Genomic DNA, 27106 nt, shown 5'->3' on the forward strand with positions numbered 1-27106 from the left:
TTTCAGTAAAATGTGAATATCAAATAAGTATAATTTTTAAAATATATTAATATGTTTCCTAAAGTGTTTTTAAAATGTATTTGAAAGGCCGAGAAGCAGTAGAAACAAAACAGTCATGAAGCAACCTATAGAACAAGGGCTCTGATCTCTGGTTCATTCCCCACATGTCCACAATAGTGAGAGCTGGGAATGCAATTGAGGTCTCCTGTGTTGGTGGCAGGAACCAAATTATATGAATCATTACTGCTGCCTCTCAGAGTTTGCATTTGCTAAAAACTTGATTCAGAAGCCAGAGCCAGAAACTAAACCCTGGTATTCAAATATGGAGTAACCATTAGGCAAAATACCCACTCCTCATGTAGTGTTTTAAATGGCAACCCTGGAGAGATCACACTTCTCTAAACACGAAAGTAGTCCTGTGATAATAATCCCTGTTTTCATGCCCACACTTCTTTCAAGTTTGTCTGAAATGAGTCTTCCTTCATCCATTCAATGGTTATTATTTAATAAACAGAGATTTAATGAGCATAGATTTAACAAGTTTTAAATTTATATGAAGTTACATGAACTCCTGTTCTCCATGTGAGGAAATCCAGTAGGCATTATGAGTCATAGATCTGAAGATGAAGGTAGAGATTGAAATTGTAGCAATAGATTCAGGGTCATTATCATTTGTATGATACCATATTCCTGCCATGTGTATCAGACCCTGTATATTATAATAAATTACCTTGTCCTGCCTCTCAGAGAATTTGTTTATAGTCCAGGGAAGGAAGCAAACAAATAAACCATCAGTTAAAACACAGAGTGACAAGAATAATGGTGAAAGAATACATAATATCCTCTGGGATCCAGAGGAAGAAATGGTCTCTAACTTGAGAGTAGAAAGAGAAATAGGGATTTTGTCAATGCAGAATAGTGGGAATGGCAGAAAAAGATCCAAACTGAGTTTAAAAAAAAAAGACAACATGGAACTTTGAAAAGCTCATTATGAATGGAGTGTGGAAGTTAAAGGGTGAGTCAAATTACATGAACTGAAGGGATAAATAGGAATATATTGTGAAGGGTTTTCTTAGCCCTAAAAAGACTTTGAACCTTTCTTTTATAATCAAGGCAATCATTGCATGATTTTCATGAGGGAACTGATATTCTCAAATTTGAATTCCAGAAGAGTCATTCAGACTATGTGAGAAATGAACTAGAAGGTAAAAAAGCAAAAGTGAGACTAGTCAAGAGGTTGTTGCTATAACCTAGGCAGATGATCATAACAGCTTGAAATCAGAATTTTGAGAGTTATTCAGAAATCATGGTCAGTATACTAAGTGAATGACTGTTTAAGAAGATTGAGGAAGAAGCAAAATTCAAATCCAAGACACATGTTGTAGTTTGGGCAACTAGATGGTGATGAGGCCATTCCATGAGATGTGGTAACAAATATCAGATGTATAGCTGATTTAGAGAGAAGAAAAAGGGTTGCATTTTTGAATACACGGAGCTTGAGATATTTGTGAGAATTACAGGGGATCAACTGGATACATGAGTCTGGAACTTAGTAGAGAGGCAGGAGATGAAGTAAAGACTTTGGAATTATTAATTAAGCTTTAGCTGATTTCTTAAGGTCACAAAAGTTGATGAGACTTACTATAAACAGCGTGTAGAGTGCGGAAAGAATTATTCCTTATGCAGAACTCTGAAAAACTCCAATATTATATGTAAAGGTAGAAAAAAGTAAACTGCAATGGATCTAGAGGAGTTACGTTGTTAGGAAGAAGACCTGAACAATGTGGTGGCAATAACCTGGAGATAGATAAAGTGGTAGTTGAATCCATCCTAAGTTGGAATACTAACAGGTGGTTGTCATAAAAGAAAAGAGAGGCAAGGACTGGCAAAATTTTATTGAAGTGATCAGAAGGTGGAGACTGTCACAGGGAGTCAAAGAAATACTTGAAGAGATAAACTAAAAAATGGAAGGGGAAAAAAAACCAGAAGTTCTTGATAAGGTCGAAATATAAGTTAAAGGAACAAATAGAACACAGTAAAGTTGCAGTCAGCATAGCAGTATAGGGGATTTTTTTTTTCACATTTTCACATTTAACAATTACACTATAATGTATACATATACTTCTATTGAAAGCAATTGACGACATGCAGGACAATAGAGGGTAGAGCATTGACATGTCTCCTCATCTTCCCCATCATCAATTTCTTTTCAAAGCATCCACTCGCAACTGTTTGGTGTTCTTCCTTGTGAGAGCTTTTCTATGAATTTTTATATACATACACATGGATGCATTGGTGTATTTTTACAAATGTGGATTGTGATATTTTGATAAAAATTCAGTTATTTTAGATATGTTGTTAATTGACTCTTTCCAATTATCAGCATATCTTAGTGAATGTCATATCAGCATCTTTATCAGACCTCCTATATGCTACTCTTTATTAGACAATGCCAAAAATTTAGCCATTTCCTGTTGTTGGGCAATTGAGTTACTTGAAACTCAATTTTAAATCAGATGCTTAAGAGATTATTCATAGTGAATAATGACAAAGTCTAGGGTAAAGGCATGGAATTCGATGGCAAAAATAGCCTGGGAAGACCTTGGTGATTTAAAAAAAAAAGAAAAAGAACAGTACTGAGGGACAATTGTTGTAGTTGCTACTATCAGCAACACTGACATCTCATATGAGTGTTGGTTCAAGTCCTGGCTGTTCGTTTACTTCTGATCCAGCTCCCTGCTAATGTTCCTGTAAAATAGCCCATGTACTTGGTGCTCTGCCTGTCATGTGGGAGACCCAGTTGGAGTTCCCATTTCCTGACTTTGGCCTGGCCCAGCCCCAGCCATTGTGGACATTTGAATAGTGTTCTCCACCACCCCCCCCATTTGTGTATGCATGTGTATGTGTGTAACTCTTCCTTTCAAATGAATAAATCTTAAAACAAACAAAAAATCAAACCCCTCCAAAATACAGCACTGAGTTATACTGGTTGTGGGGTAGCTTAAAACCAGGGTGATTGAAGGCACCCAGGGGAAGGCAGGAATTGTGATGGAAAAAAGGATGCTGAATTTTAAGTTAAAATGTCAATGAATAAGTATAAAGTAGCAGGAGCATTGTAGATATCAATAACAAAGATGTACTGAAATCATATGATGATGTAGAAAGGACCATAAAAGATTTTGCTGCTTCTTTTATTTTTTCACTGAGATATAACTAGGATTCTTTGGAAGGAGCACTAGAAACATATTAAGGAGGATAATGACTATGTCTTTGATCGATAGCAAAGAACAATGAAGAGGAAAGAGAAACTTCTAATGGAGCTTAATTTGTCCCAAATATCATCCTCCAGGCACTGATAGGTATCTGTGAAGGCTGAATCCAGGCAGAGCAATTCATAAAGGGGTTGAGACTGCAGGGGATTTAAAATGGATGGGAGGATCAGATCCATGTGGTACAATGGAAGAGTTTGTGGTTGGGAAGCCATGGATATATGTGTTTTTGGAAAAAGGAAGCCTCAGGCAATGTGGTGTTTGAGAGAAGAGGCAGGATTTGAACATGGAGTGTGAGGTGATAGTTTAGATGCTCTCCTGATTTTCCCTATTACTAGTCTTTCCAGTACCTGAAGAAGCAGTGAGTGTGAGAGGATTCAGGCCTCCCAGGAGTTGTTCATGATTGGGGGGTGTGGTGCTCCTGAGAAAAGTTTGGTCACAGCAAAGAGCTGACAATGATAAGAAGTCCCTGGATCTGCCATGTGCACAAGACACAGCCCCTCTATCTATGGGGTGGGGACTGTAAGAGTAGCACTATGTCCACACCACACAGTCCCCTCCACAAGTGATTTGCCTTCTCCATCTTTAAACTAAGCAAATATACTAAATTATCCCCCATGGTCAAGATCTCTCTTTCCAAGTAGTATGCCTCCCATATGTAGGACTGTCTGGCCTACAGGTGAAATGATTTGGTCTGTTTCTGCCAAGACAACCACAGGTGAGACTCAAGATTCAATAAATCTGTAGCAGGCTGATTTTTAAGCTGACAATTTTGTATGGCTCATGAATTATATAAATATCCAAATGGCCTTTGGCAGAAAAAAGGTTCTCCATCACTGAAAAATTTTCTTTTCCTTCTTCAGAAAATTATACTGTAAAAAAGACTAGCATTGGCAAATAATTCTCAGTGTTGAAAGTTCTGAGTTTTTTAGAATTTTATATGAGATGTGACATTTATTTAAATGCTTTTGTTTCTTTGCTGTTCTTATTCCATGATGGCTAGACAATTCTCCTTGAGTTTGCTTATCTATTTCTGTGCCATTCCATTAATCACTCACAAAATCATTAATTTACCTGTGTAGTATTGCCTCCTGAGGTTTGCTATTTCTGAGTCAATAGAGCTAGAAGCTAATATATATTTCACAAACATTGCAAGGAAGGGGTTTAGGGCATGAATCAAGATTTTCCTTTTTACTATAGGATGGGCTATAAAATTTCATTTCTTTACTATATATATATTTAAGAAATAAACTCTCATGTTAGAGGCAAGCCTATCAAAACAGAGTTATGTCCACACATTAAACAATTGAAACCTATTGTGTGCCAAGCACTGAAAAGGAGAAGGAAGAAACATAAAACATAGGTTTAACCTCAAAGTATTTACAGTGAAGGGGGAGACCAAAAACAAGCATGCAAATAGGTGAATGAAGATAAAAATCTACATATTTTTCTCTAATGAAAGAGAAAGCATTGTAAAGTAGAACTAAATGGACAAGTGACTTGTACAGACAAAAATTGCCATAGACTTTGAAAGTAAAGTATATTGTTTCAGAATATAATACATATGGAAGGCTTTGAGTGAAAATCTTGATTATTTCACGTATTAAAATAGATTTATTTATTCATTTGAAGGGCATAGTTACAGGGTGAGAGAGAGAGAGAGAGAGAGAGAGAGAGAGAGAGAAACGCTTCCATTCACTGGTTCACTCTTCAAATGACTGCAACATACAGGGCTGGGCCAGGTCTCCCTTATGATACAGGGGCCTTCAACACTTGGGCCATTATCTGCTCTTTTCCCAGGTGTATTAGCAGGGCGCTCGATAGGAGATGGAGCAACTGAGACTTGAACTGGCACCATTAAGTCTACCTCTTAAAGTATATGGATAGGGTTGGCAAGGAAGGGTATAAGGTGGACTTCTGAGAAAGGTCTGACTATTTACATGAGGGTAACAAAATGCATGGCCTGTGTCTAGTAGAGGCTGTATGAATGGAAACACCAGGAGGTGGAACCAGAAGAAGGGGGAAATAGAAAGTAGGGTAGAGGAATCTGGACCACTCTTCAGAGAATGTGTGCGCAGAGCTAGGGCAGTGGAGCTCTGATATAGGAAGATATTTTGAGTGGCAAAAGGAATGAAGAGAGCATGAAAGCAAGAAGATCATGAGATGATGAGAATGAAGCAAGAGTGAGGGAACAGATAAAAGCAGATGTGGAGCCCTGGAGAAGGTGAGAGAAACCCCAGGAAGAAAATTGATTCAGAGGCATCCAACCTCTTCTTGTTGCACACACTGATTCCTCCTTTTGTCATACTCTTCTCCCATAGTTTTGTATAGCTAGCTTTTTCTTGTTTCCCATGCTGTTAAAAAGTTCTCTAAAATTTTTATTAAGTTAAACTGTCTTGTTCTCTTTGTAAATTATTTTAATATCCTAAACTTATTATTCCTCCACTTATTTTCTAAAAAGGCTATTTATTTATTTGAAAGGTAGAGTGACAGAGGGAGGAAAAAAGATCTTCCATTCGATGGTTCACTTTCCAGATGGCAGCACCGGCTGAGGCTGGGCAGGGCGAAGCCTAAGTCAGGAGACTGTAGCCTCTCCCATGTGGGTGGCAAGGGTCCAAGCACTTGGGTCATCATCTCCTGCCATCCCAGGTGCATTAGCAGGGAACTGAATTGGAAGCAGCTGGGATTCGAACCACTGCTGTGCTGGCTTAACCCACTGCATCACAATGCTGGCCTCTCACCACGATGCTTGCTTATAAAATTACTCCCTCAAATACATATAAGCTCCACAAGCAAAACTCTTGGCTGCAAAGTCTCATCATGATAATTTGCAGCACCTAGAATAATGACTGCATGTAATTGGTGCTCAATAAATGCTTGTTGATGAGATAGAAGACTGAAGGAGAAGGTGCAATGGTGCAAGCATAATTTCTGCAGATTGTCATCCACATTATTATTATGTGTAAGGTGTGATAATGAGTTTATGCTTGAAAAATTGCAAATTAAAGTTTTGGTGCCAATGAGAAACAGAAGATGTTACCCCTAGGAAATTAAATGTTGCACAAAAGAAAATATATGAGAATCTTACTTCCCTTATCCAAAATGCCCATAGGACTGATGAAAAATTATTTCAAATCCATTAAAAGAATGTTTCCTACAGGTTCTAATATACCAGCAATATCTCCCAAGGTCCCCTTCCTTCCAATGCCAATATTCTCATAATTTTAAGTTACTGAATTCATAATCCAAATCAATATTCTTTTCATATAAGTGCTCAGCCAGGATAGTCATACAGTTATTCCACTAAAACTCCCAATGTCTAAAATATTTATGGATGTTACCATAGGGACCAATATTCACAGCCTGTTTCAAGAACCACATAATTAAATATATCTCATAACTTTATACACTTCAGTTTTTGTTTAAAGTTTTATAGCAGAAATCTCTATTTTTTAAAAATAAGCATTGCAATGTGTGCTAAGACTGAATTGGGTATCTTTTGTACAATCGAACATTGTGCAATGAAAATTCAGAAATGTGAGCGTAACTTCAGGTTAAACTATTCATTTGTTTTTAACCAAGGAGTGACCAAATCAAGATAAAAGTCTGAATTTTTCATGTCCATTTTGCTGTGTAAAATAATATAATAAGTAGAAGGCATCTCAGGGATGTCTGTATGCTCACATTTCAGTCTGATGAGTAGGCTCCAACTGAATCTTATTAGGAGGCAGTAGCGTCAAAGGTCATCCACACCCAAGAAAGGGAACTGAAGAGTGTGAATTATACTCCTGTGTTTGCAGTAGGTGGAAAATGTTCATTACAGGAGGGTGGGAGAGAGAGGGGAGGATGAATCAATGACTCACACTGACTAGTAGTGATGAAAATTGCTTCTTAATCCAAGCAGGATTTATTTATGATTAGGTGAAAAAGCCAGAAACCGAAGTTTGATTATGAAAGGTTATGGTTTCCTGTTTTGAAAAGATTTGTTCCCATTCATTCGCCACTATTCAAAATATTCTTAGCAGGAATCTAAGCCTGCTGCGAGGATCTCAAAAAGAAGGCTTAAACAGTCCCATTCAATAGATAGCTGTGCCTTAAATGCATGGCACTGCAGAGGAGTGGTGTCATGGGAACATTTGTTGAGGAGCATAGGAGGTGGGGGATTGAGCAGAAGGAAGGAAGCGGTAGCCCCAAAGGAAGAGTGTGGAAGAAGCAATTCAAGGTTAAAAAAGAAGATCATGCTTAACTTTGTAATTTTGTTCCTAAAACCTTGCTCAAATGTCACTTTCTTCCAAAAAAGAAAGGAAAAAAGGAACCTGAAAACCAAGGAAAATAACTTTGGCAGTGTTTCTATTTTCTACAAAGTCCTGCAGTCCAGCCTGGGAAAATTCCTTTGATCTGGAAACAAGTTAGATAAAAATTCCCATGGGGTAAAGCTATTGTGAAGTGATTATTGACTTTCTCTCTCTCTCTCTCTCAAAAAAAAAAAAAAAAAAAAAAGCCACCTATACCTTGTACAATTGCACAGTCAGTCTGGCTATTAAGTTCTGCATTAGACATGACTCAGAAGATCCAGTGAAAGTACTTTTACTATCAGGTGAAGAACTGAACGCTCCACAGCCTATTTAACATAGATGAAAGCAGAATTTCAGGCAGAAGTAGAAGTTTATTGCTTGATCCTATTGTGTGATCTTCTAAGGTGTTTATAAATAACTGATAGGTTTTATCTCAGTGACAAAGCTAGGATTTTTCTCTTTTACATGACATGAAAGGAGTTTGACTTTCATTTTCTCTGTGGAACTTAGAGCCTCTGGATGATGTTGATAACAACACCTTACAAACTCATACAAGGCATGCCCCTTGTCTCTTTTCTAGAAGCAATGACTACTCATTTTCATCTATCAGACTCTGGCAAGGCAGTGCAACCAGTGATGTATTAATAAATGGTGTTCAGTGTTAGTTAACAATGATAATTGTAATGGCGATGATAATGATTATAGTGAACTTAATTTGATTCAAAAATAAGTCTGTGTGTGTGAGTGTGTGTGTAAAATATATTTCAAATTGTATTCATTCTTGAGCAAGGGTCTTCCTGAAGATAAAGATGTCATGTTTTTATGCATACTCTGTAAAAGAAAGCTTCCAGTTTCCCATATAAAAATTCTAGGGCAAGATTGTATCACCAACGCTTACATTTAATTTTAATCAGTAGTCATTTCTGAGGTACACAATGAAACGCTTCAGTAAAAGAGGTGGGAAAATTTATTGGTCTATCAGTCAATGCAAAAAAAAAAAAGACTTCTTTTCAAACTGCATGGGTTACAGAAGTATGCTGAAATAGTAGATTTTTAACTTCTTCATAAATCTTTTCTCAGTCTTGAGGAATCTTCAACTTTAGCCTGTGCTGGGTTTCTTCTTGAATACTCAGAGTTACTGCTATTCTGCTCCAAGTCACAGGTAAGATAGATGAATTTCAAGTGTGGTTGGAAAATTTCCTTTTATTCCAATATGTTTTGAAAATTCCAATAGTAGAGGCACTGATAGGTACAAAAAGAAATTAAAACATAAGAGGAATCCATGCTTTCTTAGTTGTAACAGGGAAATCACAGAGTAAGACTTATTTTTTGTAAAAGGAGTCAGGATTTTCCAGAAAAAAAAAAAAAAAGCATTGCAGTGAAGGAGGGTAGAGAGCATTTCAGGAGCAGAACAGCTTGTGAAAATGCTTAGAACTGGGAAAAGGCAAAATACGAACTGAATGGAATAGCAAAATGATCAGAAGGTCAAGAAATTATGACTAGGAAGACCTCCTCTCAATATAACTTGGAAAATAAAGGGGCAGGTAGATTCTTGACCATCAACTAGATACTAGGACCCATGGGAATAAGAGCTTTTAATTAGACTGTCCCGTTATTAATGAAATCTACAGTGATTCTCTGCTTGGTTTAAGTAGCACAGTTAAAACAATAGAGGAAGCAGCTTTGTAGAATTAAATAGCATTATCAAAATGGGAATAAAACAAAGTATATATACGTTTCTAATTTCAAAATGCAGATCAGAGGGTAAATATCAAATGGTAATATCTGTATTTCAAAGGCACTGTTTATCACTAGTTTGCAACTTACTATTATTGGACTATTACTTCGATGATTAAACTTTTCAATTATGTGTTGCATTGTACTAGGCTTTATACAATCATTAATTAGTTCACTCACATAAAACCCAGTGAGGAAGCAGAGGGATTTTATTACCCACTGTTTCGCAGATGAGAAAATAAAGGCAACAAGGTTAAATGGCTTCCTGAATTCTTCCTATAAGGTTTAGAGCCTGCAGGAAGGGAATCTGGCCCCCAGCATCTCCTGGCCTGGTACAGCTTCCCCAGTTCTACTCCTACTCACACTCTCCACTAATTGGGAATAGGTGCCCCTGGTGTTCTTGAAAATTAATAATGTTCGGAGCTACAAGATGTATTTCTTACAGTCTGCGTTTGTTTACTTCTGGTAATTAGCAACCATCTGCTCTGGAGGTAAGTGTATTTAGGCCCACCTTTTTTCGAAGTATTGACTTCCAAGAAGAGGTTCTTGCTATCATGGAAGCACAGCCTAACCAGAACTTCAGATCCTCTGGAGAGATGGAGGAGGTTGCATGTCAGACACTCCACAGGAAAGTCAACTGTAGTATCCCTTCCCACGTCTTGGTGCCTCCCCTTCTCCTCCACCCTCTTTTAATCCATGCTTGCTTTTAGAGTTCTCATCAGGCTAATAAAGAGGGTACTGAAGAGGCAGTGTGGTCTCCAAGACCTCAGCCCTTTTACCCAAAGACTGAACACCATGGGTTTAAGAGGATGATCCTATACCCACAATTTACTTGTTAATTCACCAAAATGGCATGGAACTGTCCTAGAGGATTGAAGGAAGAGGAACACAGCAGGACCATAAAGGAGCAAGACATGAAGAAGCAGTTCCCTGGCTAACATGGGTGTTGCTGGTAGCCACTTAGTGGTAGTGCTCAGCACCTTCTTGGATGAACTTGCCACTTGGCCTCTCTGCTTGTAAGGAAATCAGACTAGAAAAGCACATGGAAGAACTTAAACTGTGCTTCTTCTCCCAGATAATACAAAGTCGTAGATGATGCTTGGTGCAGCAGGAGGGCCCAGAGACCCTGGGAACACTGGAATGGGAGTCTGAGTTGGCTTCCATGGAGGTTTTAGCAGTGACAGTGGGGGCCACGGTTGTGGCTGGGGTTGGGCCGGGGCTGAGGACAAAGAGTCGCTCCCTGTCACCAAGCTGCACTGCCTGCTTAAGGACATGAAGATCAAGTGCCTGGAGGAGACCTATTTCATCTCATATTATTGACTTTTTCCTTGGTGTCTCCCTGAAGGATGAGGTTTTGAAGATTATGCCAATACAGAAGCAGACACAGGCTGGCCAGTGAACCAGTTTCAAGGCATTTGTTGCCATCAGGCACTACAATGGTCATGTTGATCTGGGTGTGACATGCTCCAAGAAGGTAACCACTGCCATCTGAGGAGCCATCATCCTTGCCAAGCTTTCCATTGTGCCACTGCAGAGAGATTGCTGGTGGGGAACAAGATCAGCAAACCCCACACCATGCCTTGCAAGGTGACTGGATGCTCTGACTCTGCTGGTGCCATATTCGTGCTCCCCGAGGCACTGACATTGTCTAGGCCTCTGTCCCCTAGAAGCTGTTGCTGTTGGCTGGCATTAATGACTGCTGTACCTGAGCCAGGGAATGCACTGCCACCCTGGGCAACTGTGCCAAGGCCACTTTCAATGCTATCTTCAAGAAGTACAGCTATTTGACCCCCAACCTCTGGAAAAAGAAGGTGTTCACCACATCTCCCTATCAGGAATTTAATGACCATCTTTTGAAGACTCATACCAGAGTGTCTGTGCAGAGGACCCAGGCTCCAGCTGTGACTACAACATAGGTTTTCAGATAAGAAAATAAAGCGAAATAATCCTGCTAATAAAAAGAAAGAATTTAATGTACAGATCTGATATGCAAGATGCAAACTCCTGGTTCTGTTCCTTGCTGCCAACTTGCAATGTGACCCAGATGAAGCAGTGCTTCCCAGGCTCACTGTGTACCTGAAGCTGAGATTTAGTCTTGCTTACTTAGGATTCTGCATTTTTCTCACCTAAACAAATTTCTTCTTCCATTCTCAAGTCTGTCTGCCATTGTCCTATGCCTGGGATCTCCGTTTTCATCCTGATGATTCTGCTTTTCTAACACTCCTTTTCCATTTCCATCAAAGTTATTTTTTCTTTTTTTTAGAAAAAGATTTATATATTGATTTGAAAGTCAGAATTGCAGAGAGAGAAGGAGAGACAGGAAGAAAGAGACCCTCCATCTGCTGGTTCACTCTCCAAATGGTCGCAACAGCCAGGTCTAGGCCAGGTCAAAGCCAGGAGCCAGGAGCTTCGTCCAAGTCTCCAATGTGGGTACAGGGGTCCAAAGACGTAGGCTGTTTTCCACTGCTTTCCTAGGTGCATTAGCAGGAAGCTGGATCAGAAGTGGCACTCATTTGGGATGCCCGCATTGCAGATGGTGGCTTAATCTACTTTGCCACAATGCAGCCCCTCAGGGCTTCTTTTCTTGGAAAGCCATTTACCAGTACACCATTACCTTTAAGCTCCACTGTGTAAATAATGGCCTGTTGTGTTGGCAATTATATGTGGTATTGTCTGATTCCCTCTTTGTACTCACTATTCAAACTGTAAAATATTCAATATACTGAACTGTAGAACTCACAATGTCCCTGGCCTGAGTGTTTTTGGGGGAAGGTTGTAAAGTGGGCATGAAAGCACATACAATCCAACCTGAGTACCATTTTAAGTTGCTGGCATGTTCTTTGGAAAAGAGCTCAGTCATGTAACTGAGTGCTGTGAGGATTCATCTCTGGTCTCTTGCTAATCATCTACATAGCACAGACCAATGATTATATGCTAAACTTTCCTATCTGTTAGATGGAGACTATAATTTGCTCTCACATGGATCTCACTGGCTTATCCTGAGAAGCAGATGAACCAATAACTTAAAAAGCCAGGAGTTGTACCTGTCTAGGATGAAGAACATGGGTTTGGGAATGAGAATGAGATGAACTTGGTACAACACTTGGGCTTACCCATGATGAACCACATGACCAGCTACAGCTACATCAGTTCTAACACGCAGCTGTTAACACCAATTTATCAAGACGTATATAATGATTGAATGAAGTAATCTTTTTAAAAAATGATTATAACTCAATTAGTGGATGTTGCTATTATAAATAATGCTAAATAAAGATGAGGAAATTATGATTATTTCATTTCAACATATGAAACACTCATCCTAGTGCATGGTCTATAGAAAATGTTTAGTAATTTGTAAAAGGGTTTTGAAACTAATCAGACTATTTTCAGTTAAAATTCAGATGATTGATTTATCTGATTAGCTGCACTCCTCAGAGGACAAAATATAATTTTTGCTTCAGATAAAATATTTTTGGCAAAGTGACTGAAACTTGTCTTTCAAAAATCTAAAGAACATGAGTAAGTGAAGCAGGGTGGTAATAAATTGCCTTAATAGATATAAGACATTATAGATTTTATCCTGGGGATGTGGGAATTGTCATAAAAAATGGCATTTACAATCTAATTTATTTGGAGGGTTACTTGTAAAATTCTCTCATGTTCCCTGAATCTGAATAGGAATCAACCTATTCACATTCATACTGAATACAGTGGTATACTTAGATGATCCTTCTTAGAAATACGAATTTAGTCATTACATATTTCTTCACTTATTTATTTTTAAATTATTTCCTCATTTTTAATGTTTATTCATTTTTATTTATGCGAAAGGCAGAGAGAGGGAGCAAGATCAAGAATGAGAAAGAAAGTTATCTTCCAGCCACTATTTTACTCTCCAAATAGCCAACAGCACTGCGGCTGGGCCAGATTGAAGGCAGGATCCAGGAGCTGCATCCAGTTTTTCCATGTTGGTGGCAGGGACTCAAGAACTTGAACCATTAATGCCGCTTCCCACAATATGTATTCTCAGGCACCTGGGTTGCCAACAGAGCTGTAATCCAAGGTACTCTGATATGGAATATGGGCATCCCAAGTGGTGGCTTAACCTGCTGTACCCCTCAAGTTATTCATGTAAACAGTTTTAGGAAGGCAGCAGCCCCCTTTGCTATCACCCTCCTCACAGAACCAAATTGGAATTCATGGTTATCTGAGGGCATACTATTGAGGACACAGGCCTATAACTGGTAAGAAAAATGTGTCCCCATCAAAGTAATTAATTCCATTCTGTCAGATTAATGTCTTACTCTTGAAGAGAGAGTAATCATGGGGTAGTGATGAGGCCACCTCACAAAAGGCTCTCATCCTCCATATAAACTGAAGAGAGGTGCTGAGCCTTCCTTTGAAGCAGAGGCAAATGTGGCTACTGGAATGAGCCCCAGCTTTGAGCTCCATAGAGGAGTAGGTAACTTTGGGCTTGTGGTTAAGTTTCCCTATGTCCATTCTGCATCTGACATATAAGGCATTTCTACTCACTGGAGGAACAATAAGGACTGAAGAAGCTTCCTGTGGGTAATAGGGTAACAGGCACAGAATCTGAAACAGTCTTCTTTCCAACTTCCAGAGATTTTCATTAACAGCCTAGAGTACAAATTATCTCAATTTCTAAGGTACCAGCAGATTCTGACAAGGGAGGCAGGACAAAGCTAAAAATAAAGACTTAAAGCTAAGTGAATTGGCTTTTGGATTAGACTAGGCTCCAAGCCTCAGGACTCCTGGTGGCCTGCTTGTGGCAGGCATCATAGGTACTGCCCAAGAGGGAGAGTCCTGGGTCACACTGTGGCAATCCTTCCCTACATTGCAGTTTTACCTAGGCCGAGTCAAAGAACTGGGATACCTCTTGCCCTTGGAACAAGTGCAAAATTTCTGTGCATTTTGCAATTCTACCGGAATTATTTTTGGGAAAACAGATTTCACCTGGTCAGTTTAACAGAGAAAATGACTGTAATTGCATTCTTCAAATTGAACATACAGGGAAGCAGTGGTACTTAGTAGACAGTACCCAAGAAAATATAATTGTTGCTTAAAAAATAGGCAAGACTAGCCAGATGATAAAGATGTATGGGTTAATTGCCAAACCTGTGTTTCAACTGCATCTTTTATGTGGCAGATATGAATGCTTTATAGGTAATGAGGTCCTCAACAGGAGAGTTATGGCCTAACGACCTGACATTTGTAAAGCTGTAAAATGTAGGAGGAGATTTAACAAGCAGGATGAGCTGCCCTTCTGCATATTAACACAATTATGCACCTATGCACACGTCAAGGAGTAAATAGTATATTTATAGCATTAGGATTCTCAAAAGGATATTAAGCAGACATTGCAATTTGCATTTTAATTTTCTTACAAGAAAATCTTTCTATTTATCTTGAAACTTCTAGGGGCTGTAGCGTTTTTAAACTGTGCTAGTAGTCTATGCTTTGGTTCTATATGTTTAGTAGCAGAGCTAGCTGGACTAAAGGTTCACTCAGGTTCCAACCTTTATTCTCAGGGATCAAGCCTGGAGTGGAGGGGTGGGCATTGTGGCATAGGAGGTTAAGCTGCCAGTGGGAACTCCCACATCACATATTGGAGTACTTGGTTCATGTCCTGGCTACTCCACACTTCTGATCCAACTCTGACTACTGTTAATGGGAGGCAGAGGAAGAAGTCCCAACTACTTGGATTCCTTTTGCCCATGTGGGAGAACTGATGGAGTTTCAGGCTCCTGGCTTCATCCTGGCCTAGTGCTGTCTGTAACTGGCATTTGAAGAGTGAACCAGCTGATGGAAGATCTCTGTCCCTCTCTTTCTCTCTCTGCTGTTCAAATAAATAAATAAATAGTTACAAAAAAAAAAGCTACGGTGGAGGGTGATTCAGACTTTCTAATGTGGAGATGCTGCTGGCACTGGGGTGCTCAGGGTTCTAGAAAGCCACAAAATGTCAATGCAATGCTGCTATCAGTTTCCCTGCAATATTTAGCTGCTTTTTTTTTTTTTTTTTTTTTTGCCTATCTACCTTTTTTTCCTAATGATTTTGGACTATCTGACCATCTGTTATAATAGTGTAACTCCCTGAAATATTCTCTTACCTAATGTGTGGGAAGAAAGAAGCACTGCTGGGACACTAGCAGAAATGAAACCACTTGAATAATTAATGAAAAGAGGGAAGGAAGATTTCAGTACTGCTTTCCTCTTGAACCATGTTTTCCTGTCACTCACCTACAACATTGTCTTTACCTGAGATAAACTCCTCCAAATCACAGAAGATTAAAATACCCTTTCTTGCTTTCTGAAGTCCAAAATCAAGATGTGGGAAGGTCCATGATCCCTTGAAGACTTCCTTTCCTCTTCTTAGCTTCCAGCAGCTCCTGAAAATCCTTGGCATTCTTTGACTGAAAGCTGCATGACTGCAGATCCTGCGTCTTCTATCACATGGTCTCCTTTTTTGTGTGTCCGTGTCTCTGAATCTCCACATAGGGACTCTACAAGGACCTCTGTAAGGGCACCACTCATTAGATTTAGACCCCGTCCTATTCCGTTATGCCTTCATAATGCTTGCTTACATCTGCAAAGACCCTATTTTCATTTACAGATAGGTGGGGTTAGGATATCTTTACATCATTTAGGGGAATATGATTCAATCCACAACACTTAAGTAATAAAAGTAAATTCATCATCTACTGCTAGTATGAAAAATAAAAATTGTGAACACATGCCCAGACTAATAGTTAGCCTTATATAACAGAAACCCATTTTAGAAGAGATGGATGTGTAGCTTGCTAAGCCTTATGCTGTTTCAGCAGGCATTTTCTTTGTAGAACAGTTTCTTAAGGTCTGAGCAAACCAGGGTAAAATAATTTTATAGTTCCTGTTAAATTTGAACTTCATTCCCAATCTTCTCTGTGTCTTTATTTTTTTTTCTCCTTAAATAAAGATCTGTCCATACAATCAGCCATGGTTCTGAATTCCTACCCCTGTTTTATAATTTATAATAAATTTAAATTCCTGGGTCTTCCTCCTCCCTCTCAGTGTAATTTCCCACTGAGCTGCTCATCTCTAATGAAAGGAAAGACTCTATCCTTTCTCAAAAAGAAGTGTAAGAATTAGTTATCAGTGAGCAGATTAGGAAGGCATTTTGAAGTAAGAAGCTTGTTCCAGTGCTCTTATCATCAGCAAGGATGCCAGTTCTGATTAATGACCTCTGTTTGTGCATTGAAGCCACACTCAAAAGTATGTAGCTAGGTTTTCTCCTTTGCCTGAGTATCTGAATCATTTTTCATCTTGCATCTTTTTAAATTGAGACACAGGCATGCAATAGAGGGAGGGCAAAGCTGTAGACAATCCATTTGTTAGGTACTTCGAGCTCTTTCTTGTTTTCCAAGACAGAGAAGCCCTTGTCTCACTCATGGAGGCATTCTCTACTTGTGGAGAGCAGGTCCACATTGCAAGAGCAAGAGCTTAAAATAGAAAGCTGACTTATTTGCCTTCATGATGCCATTGAGGGGTGTGCAGAAGAAAAGAATGCATCCTCTTCTCTCTTAAAATTCCCTGACAATACAGATGATTCTGACAAAAGTTCCATTCAACAATGCTTTTTCTTTATTCCACAACATAAGCCTGTAGTGGAAATTTGCTGATCTGGTTATAGCACATTTTCTGCAATGGAAATCCACATGATATATTATCACGGGGTTTTATTCTTGGTCCAGCCCATGAAGCAGTCACTGTCTATAGCACAACTCTTCATGTGCTCCAGGTAGTTTCACAATGGTAGGAAAAGATTCAATGGCTCTCTGTCTTCTACCTCTTTTTTTTAAGCTATTATTTTCATTATTCTTAACTCCTTCAGAAAATGTATTCCAATCCACTATTTCTCCTCAAATTGTGCACCTAAGTAATCTAAATTTTGGCTGAAACAATTTTCCTGTCTCCCTCAGAGCATACCTTCTCACTCACATAGGGACACAAACAAATTTACTTATTACTCCTTCAGTTTGGGCAGCACCCACTATTGGCAAGGTACTGTACTACGTGTTGAAGATAGAAACACACATGTTGTTGATGTTTCAGGAGGTGCTCATTCCTATCTAATTCCAGCTTAACAAAAGAATGTGAAAGCCCAGTGGAGTTCATTAAAATGGATGTGAAATATGTTGCATGTGAATGCACATTACTGCAGGTTGCGGTGCATTTACATATATTTATTAAAATGGAAAGGAAAACCTGGTCTTCTGTGATGAGTGATATCACTCCCTCCTATTTAATGTGATTAAAGGCTACATTCATTACTTCCACAGAGCTTTCACTGATGATCCACATCTCCTGGGAAGCAACCCTTTCCTTTTATTTTTACGTACTATTGTACATGTGAAATAGCAATGTGGCATCAGTTACAAAAGAGAATTGGTAAAAAAAATTAAATGCAGCTCTGTGATTTTTATGAGGCATGTTTCGTACATAGGATTTCTCTTTGCTTGTTTTCTTTCTTTCCCTGAGGGGTCCTTACATTTGCAGTTAAAACAGGGAAGTACCCTGGTGCTATCTGCTGACAGAGTTGTGATGACCCTCAGTGATGGCAGCAGCAAACCCTTTCTTCAGTGGCCCACACTCTGTGTCTCCTAGTCTTTGGACAGTGTGAATGAACTCTGGAGTTGTATGTGCATAGAGGCAATGGGGTGGTGAGGATAGAGATTCCCAGAGGCTTATTAGCAAATGAACCTTAATAGGAGGTCTGCATGGATTTAATTCCATGTGTAGAATGAGTCAGCCAGCTTTAGACTTCCTTGCTGGAAAAGCGATTGAGTGGGAGAGGTGGCATGAGGGCTGGTGGCAAATACCTCTAGAGAAGCACTTTGAAAATTTAAATAAAATCCTTCTTCATAAATGAGAGAAAGGACCACTTAAATGTGAAGATACAATCATTTCCCACCCACCCCCCAACCAGGGCAGGTATAACCTCTTTTGTCTTTTATATTTGATAATTTCTGAGACACACGTGCATTAAATAGGCATGCTCAAGTTTTCAGTTCAGATTTTTTGGAAACTCTATTTACTTATGAAACTCCTACAACATGTCCTTCATTATGCTAATGGAGATACAGGCACAGAAGGTGCAGAGTCCACAGTCTGGTTGGGATACATACACACAGGCATGTTTGCATTTGGCAGTGTGATTAGTAAAAGTTAGCTCAACACTTACCCAGTAAATTAGTACAATGAAGCAGTCACGAAATGCAAGGTCCTGGAACATCCGTGTGACAGAGCATGGGCTTTACCCCTCTCTACCTGTGTTTCCTGAGACTCTTTGAACCTATGTCTCCTCATTTGCAAGATAAGGGTGATATGCATTTTATCACATTCTAATGTGATGATAGCACAGCACCCGGTTCAATATATGTCACTAAGCTGACATTTAATAAATACTAGATTTCTGGCCCTTGCCCTGTAACTGAGTCCCTATGTGGAATTGTGTACTTTTTGAGACAGAATTTCTTGATATAAAATTCAGGTTTCTAATAGCTCTACCACTGTGGAGTCTCTTATTAGGAGGGTTCCTGTTTGCTGCATTGCCCCAGTTTTTATTAGCAGACACACTAAATCTTAAGTCAGTTCAGAGCTTCTGTTTTAACTCTCAGGGACCCAGTATTCTCATCACACGTATCATAATCTCTCAGTTGTTCTAGCTTTAGATGTCCACAATGAGGTGTTCTTTTTCACTTCTTATGTAATGTATTTCCCACCTGACTGTCATGTCCTGCCTTTCCCCTGGATGGTCTTTCGAATTCCCATTCCAGGCTTTTTTTTTTTTTTTTTTTTTTTGGTAGGGGAGAGGGGTGAAACAGGAACTTCTTGCTAAATCCAGTTTCCAGTTGTGAATAATCCATAACTAATAATTACACTAAACAAGCCAATAAATATAGAGTAATCCTTTAGCTCCTCCCACCCACCCAGTTTAACATAGGCATATCAGGAGGGAAAGTGATTAGTAAAACTTACCAGGGTTAGTGTTTGCCTCCAGCAACACTAACAAAACACTGCATCTGGAAAGTGCTGATGCACGGATTTCCTTGTTCTACAAGATATTTCTATTTTTTTAAAAAATTTATTTGTTTATATGAAAATCAGAGTTACAGAGAGAGAGGGAGAGACAGAAAGAAAGAAAAAAGTCTTCCATCCACTGGATCACTCTTCAAATGGCTGCAATGGCCAGGGCTGGGCCGGGGGAAGCTTGGAGCCAGGAGCTTCATCGAGATCTCATGTGGCTAGCAGGGGCTCATGCACCTGGGCCATCTTCCTCTGCTTTTCCCAGGTGCATTAGGAGGGAGCTGGGTCAGAAGTAGAGCAACTGAAACACAAACTGGTGTCCATATTGGATGCAGGATTTGAAGGGAACAGCTTTATCCTCTTAGGCATAATATTGCCCCCTACAAGGTATTTCTGAATGAACTGTTTCACAGTTCATAGTGCAATAGTCGCAAAGTTCAGAGAGGGCCAGAGAGAAAGCAAGAGATTGAATTTACAGCCTCGAAATGTTTATATCATCATCATCATCATTTGTATTTGAAAGGCAGAGAGAGAGAGAGAGAGAGAGAGAGAGCCTGCACAAGTTCCCAGTCTACTTGTTTTACTCCCCAAAGGCCCACAAGGACTGGGAATAAGTCAGGCATATCCGAGAGCTAGGGACTTAATCCAGGCTTCTCATGTGGGTGGCAGGGACCCAACTACTTGAATTATCACCTGCTACCTTCCAGAGTGCACATTAGCAGGAAATTAGAACTGAGAATGGAGTCAAAACTCAAATTCAAGAATTTTGATATTGGTGTCCCAAGCAATGTCTTCCCTCCAGACTAAAAGTCCATCACCCAAGCCCTTCAATAATTGGCATTAATCCATTCATGAATGTTGTAAACACCTGCTGTTAGGTTTCATCTCCCAAACTATATTGCTTTTGAGGTTAAGTTTCCAACAGACAGTTTTTAAGGAACACATTCAAATCAGAGCAAGGGACCATAGCAACCATTAGATGAGGTGTTGGGGACAGAAAGTACTGTTCTCAAATGCCTTGACTGTTGCCAAAGCTACTTTGGGACCTGTTTACAATCTCAGATGATCTTAATCATGCATTCAGAAATATCTAATACAAGTAGTATACAGTATGATAGATTTATAGACATGATTTCATTTAATTTTCATAAGTAATTTATATGTATGATTTTTGGTTAAAGTCTTTGGTATCTGCAGTTTTAAAATAAGACAACAGACTACAAGATACTAATGAACCAGACAGCAAGCAGCTGTCAGATGAATATTCATATCCAGGACTGATTTGATCAATGCAGGGGAATGCTTGTTACACTTTTGACCAGTCCTGCTCTCAGTGCTTTGCCAGTGGCCCAGAGCTGAGTACCTTGATAGAACTTGTTCCTGAGTCTTAATTTTCCCACCATCTCTGTGAGGGGTTCAAATTCTCTTACATCCTCCTGATATCTTTCTCTGTTTTTACCCACGTCAACCATATCTGGGGAGATAGTCCTTGTGCTTGAGCCCCTGACCATATCAGAAATGTCGCCCGATAACCTTGTCTCATGGGACTCATTCAGTTTGCTCTGCGATGGTGCCCCACATACCACAGCCTTATTTCCCAACTTCCCAAAGCAGAACATTGAGCACCTGGTACACTTTGACATCTAATGCACCTTACGTCAGACCATTAGCTGCAGCTGGGTGGTCCTCTTGGACAGTAGTTATTGCAATTACATTCATACTGCTCAAATACTCCTAGCTTTTGCTGCATGTGAAGTTATATTTCTTCATGTAGAAGACTGACATCCTCCTGGCAGAGTTTGTTTCTGGCTCCAGTGAAGCGTAACAACCTTTAGCTAGAGGACAACACGTTCATGGACTTCTCAGCTGCAGCGCTCAATTAGGCTTCGGTATATCTCCTCCTCCACAACCCCGCCCCATATTTTCCCCTAACACCCTGTCAAACATGTCAAACCCAGAGCAACTTTCTGATGTGGACACTGGCTCATTAGGCCCCAGCTGAGATCATTAAATCCCGTTTCTTTAAGAAAGAACAGAAAGGGCAGATTTATGCTTCCTTTGATAGAACCGGCCTTAAATATCCTCCCTATTGTAGACGGATAGTTGGTGATGAATCAGTGATATTTCCATCCCCCACTGGGGGCACACTGGCTGTTCCTAAGATTGAGATTTCTGGGACAGAAGAGCAAACAAAAAGCCATTGAAGGGCACATACATTACCTCCTGTCATGGGCCAATCTTAATGGTATTACTTTTTTTCTTTAAGACAACGTATCTCAAGCCCGGCAGTACTGACATTCTGGGCCAGAAAAGTCTTTGTTGTAAGGACAGATTTTAGGATGTTAGCAGTGTGCTTGACCTCTACCCAGTACCTGTCAGTAGCATTTCCTTCCAGTTACGACAACCAGAATTATTCACACATATTACCAAATATCATTTGAGGGCACAATCACCTCCAGTTGAGAAACAAAGCTTTAAGTTATGTCAGAATTTTGCTCCCACAAGTTGATGCCCTAGAGAAAAAAAACCCTGGATTATAAGTTATAAAATGATGGGCATAAAAGCATTAAATAGTTGTCACTAACATGTCTTCATAGCCAAAACTGAACAGGGGAAAGCATGTTTGCAATGGTTTCCAAATTCTCTTCCAGTTCCCTCTCCTTCTACTCTCAACCTTCCCCTTACCCCCAATTTTACCCACTGACACTGAGTGCTTATCTGCCATCCTGTAGCACATAGAGGCCCCTGCAATAGGTTGAACCAAGCCTGGTGACTATATATTTTCCTGACTTTCTTTTTATTCCCATAACCCTTATGGGACACAACTTCTATGTGTTCTGTTTTCCAAGAATCCTCTGGCTAGAGAAACAATACATACACCAATAATCTATTATTAATAGTTGGGAAGGGCTGAATATGCTGACCCTCCCAGATTTTATTCATATAAGAGAATTTCAAGGGCCGTCGCTGTGGCTCACTTGGTTAATCCTCCACCTGCAGCACTGGCATCCCTATGGGCATCGGGTTCTAGTCCCGGTTGCTCCTCTTCCAGTCCAGCTTTCTGCTGTGGCCTGGGAAGGCAGTGGAGGATGGCCCAAGTGCTTGGGCCCCTGCACTCTCATGGGAGACCAGGAGGAAGCACCTGGCTCCTGGCTTCGGATCAGCGTAGCTCTGACCCTGGCGGCCATTTCGTGGGTGAACCAATGGAAGAAAGACCTTTCTCTCTGTCTCCCCCTCTCACTAACTCTATCTGTCAAATTAAAAAAAAAAAGTAGAAAGAATTTCAAAACATTTTTGGACAGTGCATATTATTAAAAAACTTCAGAGCTCAGAATGAAATTATCTTTTAACATACATTTTCTACAAACTTTTTTAAATACGTACACAGGAGCTTCAAAGATTAATGGAAAATTCGTATTATCTTTTAAGTCAGTTTTTCTGTGAAATTTTGAAGCACCTTAATGTTTATGCATGTGTGTGTGTGTATTTCAGTACATAATAACTAGCTAAATGAGTACTGAATAATGAGTCCTACATACCATGGTAGGACTGTATGTATAAAAATTAAATGGCTTGCAAGCCCTCATATCACAGTTTTATATAACTTGGAAACTAGTCTTGGTTCTTAGAGTTCATAAATGGGATAATTTTCAGCAGAAAAAGGCACTTTACTTCTGATCCAAAAGGACTGTGTTTTTCAAGCAGTACTAATGATGTAATATCTTTTAAAAAATTTTAAATTGTGGCCCTCAATATATGCTTTATTTGTAAATTAAGTGTACTGTTTTAATCATACTAAATATTGATAAAATTTAAATTATGTAATTTTCAGAGAAATTTTAGATTTCTTTATCTGAAAGGTAGAGAGAGAGAGAGAGAGAGAGAGAGAGAGAAGAAGAGAGGGGGAGGAAGAGAAACGGCATGAGAGAGAGAGAGACAGAGACAGAGAGGTTTTCCATTTGCTGGTTTTCCATCTGGATCTCCCATATGGGTGGCAGCAGCCAAAGTACTTGAGTCACCTTCTGCTGCTCCCTCAGGATCATTAGAAGGGAGCTGGACTGGAAGTAGAACAACAGAGACTTGAACTAGTGTTCAAATATGGGATGCTGGCATCACAAACAGTAGCTTAACTTGCTTGCCACAATGCCAGCTCCATCAGATAATTTTTGGAAGATGTCCTACTGCATTTTTCTACATCCCGTCAATGTCATCCTTTATTCTGAGACCACTTCAATCCCTATCCTAGAAATCCTTTCTTGGTATTCCATGGGTAAGTAGGGAACCTCAACCCCCCTGAAATTATACATGTAATGTTGCTATCTTAGGTACATGCTGAATTATTTTTCTATAGCACTCATTCCTTTTAAAAAGAAGCCTATAGTCCAAAAGTTTTTAATACTATATTGTAGTTGGATCTAGTGTTGTGGCATAGCAGCTTAAGTCACTGCCTGTGATGCCTCAGTCCCATATGATTGCCACTTGGATTCCTGGATAGTCCACTTCCAATCCAGCTCCCTGCTATTGAACTGGGAAAGCCGCAGAAGATGACCCAAGTGCTTGGACCCCACGTGGGAGATCCTTAAGTAGTTCCTGGCTCCTGGCTTTGTCTTAGCCCCGTCCTTGGCATTGCAGTCATTTGGGGAGTAATGGGAGATATCTATCTATCTGTCTATCTCTGTATATCTATCTATTATTTCTCCCGTTCTCTCTGTACCTGTGTCTTTCAAATAATTAAATAAAACTTAAAGACCACTTTATGATCTTTGAGAGTGATTGAGTGTAATATGGTAGCATCCATGCCTTTATAAGGATTCAGAATAGAGAGCAAGGATGTCTCTTGTACAACTATTAAGAAATAAACAATGCATTTCCAAAATTCATCTTGAATTTCATCCAGGTCTGAGCAACTGGCCAGAGTTACTACACCTAACCTCATCATTAAAATGGGTGGAATTATTTGAGGAGAAACAAATGGAAATGGTGAGTAACACTCCAGTGTCTTGAGAAGCACAGAGGACTCTTATTTCAGCCAGTCTTTGATGAGGCTGTTTTATGGATTGCATTGTTTGTAGGTATATGCCAAAAATGGTCATTTTCCTTGCTAAACTCCAACCATGGAATATATCCTCCCTGAATTAAGTTGTCTTTATCTTTACTTAACTCAATGGGAAAAATGCATTTACTGGATTTGTTTAAATGCAGTCATAAAGTGGTTGCCAAGGATGTTTCAGAGATGTCGCTGTCACCCAGTTCTAGGAAGAACTGACCTGGGCTTGTGTGGCTCTGGTGCTAGAGGGGCAGCCTTTGCACTACTCACCTTAATCTGAGTACTTGCTTGAATTGCCTCTACCACTGCATTTTAAGACTCAATGTCCACATGCTACTGTATGAATAATCCATGTAATTGTTACATAAAATTTTAACAGAAATGCTGAATAATCAATATTCCAAGTCAAGCTCCTACCAGATCTTCAGTACTCTTACGTCCCTTGACTTTAATATTCACAGCCTGTCAGGTGACTGGGGTCACAAAGGAAGATAATATGTCTCTCACTTAATGTCATTTGAATTTGAATTTTGGTTAAAGCATTAACCAGCAGAATAGGAATATCATGGCTAACCTAAGTCTGTGTACGTGTGTGTGTGTGTGTGTGTACTGGTAGAGAGAGAGAGAGAGAGTCCTCCAGATCACTTGGGGATATATCTATCTGCAATCTGAACATGGAGCTTGGTTGAAATAAACAAAAATAAAAAGCTGATAGTTTCAAAAGAGATCATTTGCTGAAAGTATCTCACAATGAGATGAAATCTTTGATATGTAAACAAACTTATTATTTCCAAATTTCTACACAAGAAATAGACTGAGAATAACAATGGACAGGGGAGATATTCTCAAGTCTCAAAACCAGGGCCTAATATCTAGAAATATTGGTGCAGATATTATCATAAGATCCAAGACTTTGAGCCTGATCATCTGATTGGATGAAACTTTTGGTATTTTTCTGAGGATGAGTTTTTGTGATCAAAATGAAATAAGAAACATAAACAATTGGGTGACTATGATAGATTGTGTTATTCAGCAAATATCCATCTCAGGCCCCTTGCTTACTGATACTGAACTCATCCATGGGATTTTTTTTATTTATTTTTTAACCAGTGGAAAGTGAGTAGACAAATAATTCAATATGTTGCATTGTGGATGTAATAATGATCAGAAAAAGGATACCTGATTTTGGGCCTCAGTGTGGAGCTGAGCCTATCCAAGGCTAGTAGGACTTAGCAGTGAGGACAAACTGCAGCAAGCACAAAGATACAGGAACAAGAAACAAATCTTTGTTGATCTAAGCCATTAGATTTCTTTCTTTTTTTAAGTGTAACAGAACATCTGCAAAAGCTGACTAACATAAGCAGTTACCATATGTCAGGCACTGTTCTGAATGAAGAAAATAACCAAATATTTCTCCTCCAAGAAGATTATATCTATCCTATCCCTTTGTATATGTATCTTTGTGCAGTATAACTTACAGCAATTGTAAGTGAATATTAACAATATAATATATGGATATAGGTGTGTTCAAATACAGGAAGATATGCAAGAAGCATGTGCACTTGACATTCCAGGACTGATTGACTCAGGGTGGTTAGGAAAAACCAGCCATTGAAACACAGAATAAGTTTCTAGGGATGGGTGTTGTGGTGTAGTGGGTTGAGTCCTGACTTGGGATAGCTGCATCTCATATTAGAGTGCTGGTTCAAGCCCTGGTTACTCTACTTCTGATCCAGTTCTAAGCCCCCAGAAAGCACTGGATGACAGCTCAAGTACTTAAGTTCCTGCCACTAACATAGGAAACTCAGGTGCAGTTCTTGATTCCTGTCTTTGGCCTGATCCAGCTCTGACTTTTGCCACCATTTGACCATCTGAGAAGTAAAGTAGCTGATGGTGCTCTCTCTCTCTCTCTCGTGCATGCTTGTGTTTTGTTTTGTTTTTATCACAAAATTTTATTTTTTTTCTTTTTTAACTTTTATTTAATAAATATAAATTTCCAAAGTACAGCTTTTGGATTACAGTGCCCCCCACCCCCATAACTTCCCTCCCACCCACAACCCTCCCATCTCCCGCTCCCTCTCCCATTCCATTCTCATCAAGATTCATTTTCAATTCTCTTTATATGCAGAAGATCAATTTAGTATATATTAAGTAAAGATTTCAACAGTTTGTACCTTTCTCTGAAGGGAGGAGAGAATTTCCACTTTGACTATGACCTTGTCTAAATAAGATCGGAGTCAGCAAATTCAGAAGGCTTCCATAGCCTTGGCAACTCATGACAAGAGCCTAGGGAGATTACTGACATCATAAACAAGAGTGTCAATTTGTTAAGTCAACAAAAGGAGTCACTGTGCACTTACTCCTCATGTAGGATCTCTGTCCTTAACGTGTTGTTCAATGTGAATTAATGCTATAACTAGTACTCAAACAGTATTTTACACTTTATGTTTCTGTGTGGGCGCAAACTGATGAAATCTTTACTTAATATATACTACATTGATCTTCTGTATATAAAGAGAATTGAAAATGAATCTTGATGTGAATGGAATGGGAGAGGGAGAGGGGGAGGGGAGGGTTGCAGGTGGGAAGGAAGTTATGGGGGGGGGGACGCCATTGTAATCCATAAGCTGTACATTGGAAATTTATATTTATTAAATAAAAGTTAAAAAAAA

General features: G+C 39.4%; 1 pseudogene; it reads left to right on the forward strand.

Moving 5' to 3' along the window:
- The window catches only part of LOC133766359 (small ribosomal subunit protein uS5-like), a 57656-nt pseudogene extending 46439 nt beyond the window's left edge, over positions 1-11217 (forward strand).
- The last annotated feature ends 15889 nt before the right edge of the window (positions 11218-27106 follow it).

This window comes from Lepus europaeus, chromosome 9, assembly GCF_033115175.1.
Source record: "Lepus europaeus isolate LE1 chromosome 9, mLepTim1.pri, whole genome shotgun sequence".
Classification (NCBI taxonomy): Eukaryota; Metazoa; Chordata; class Mammalia; order Lagomorpha; family Leporidae; genus Lepus; species Lepus europaeus.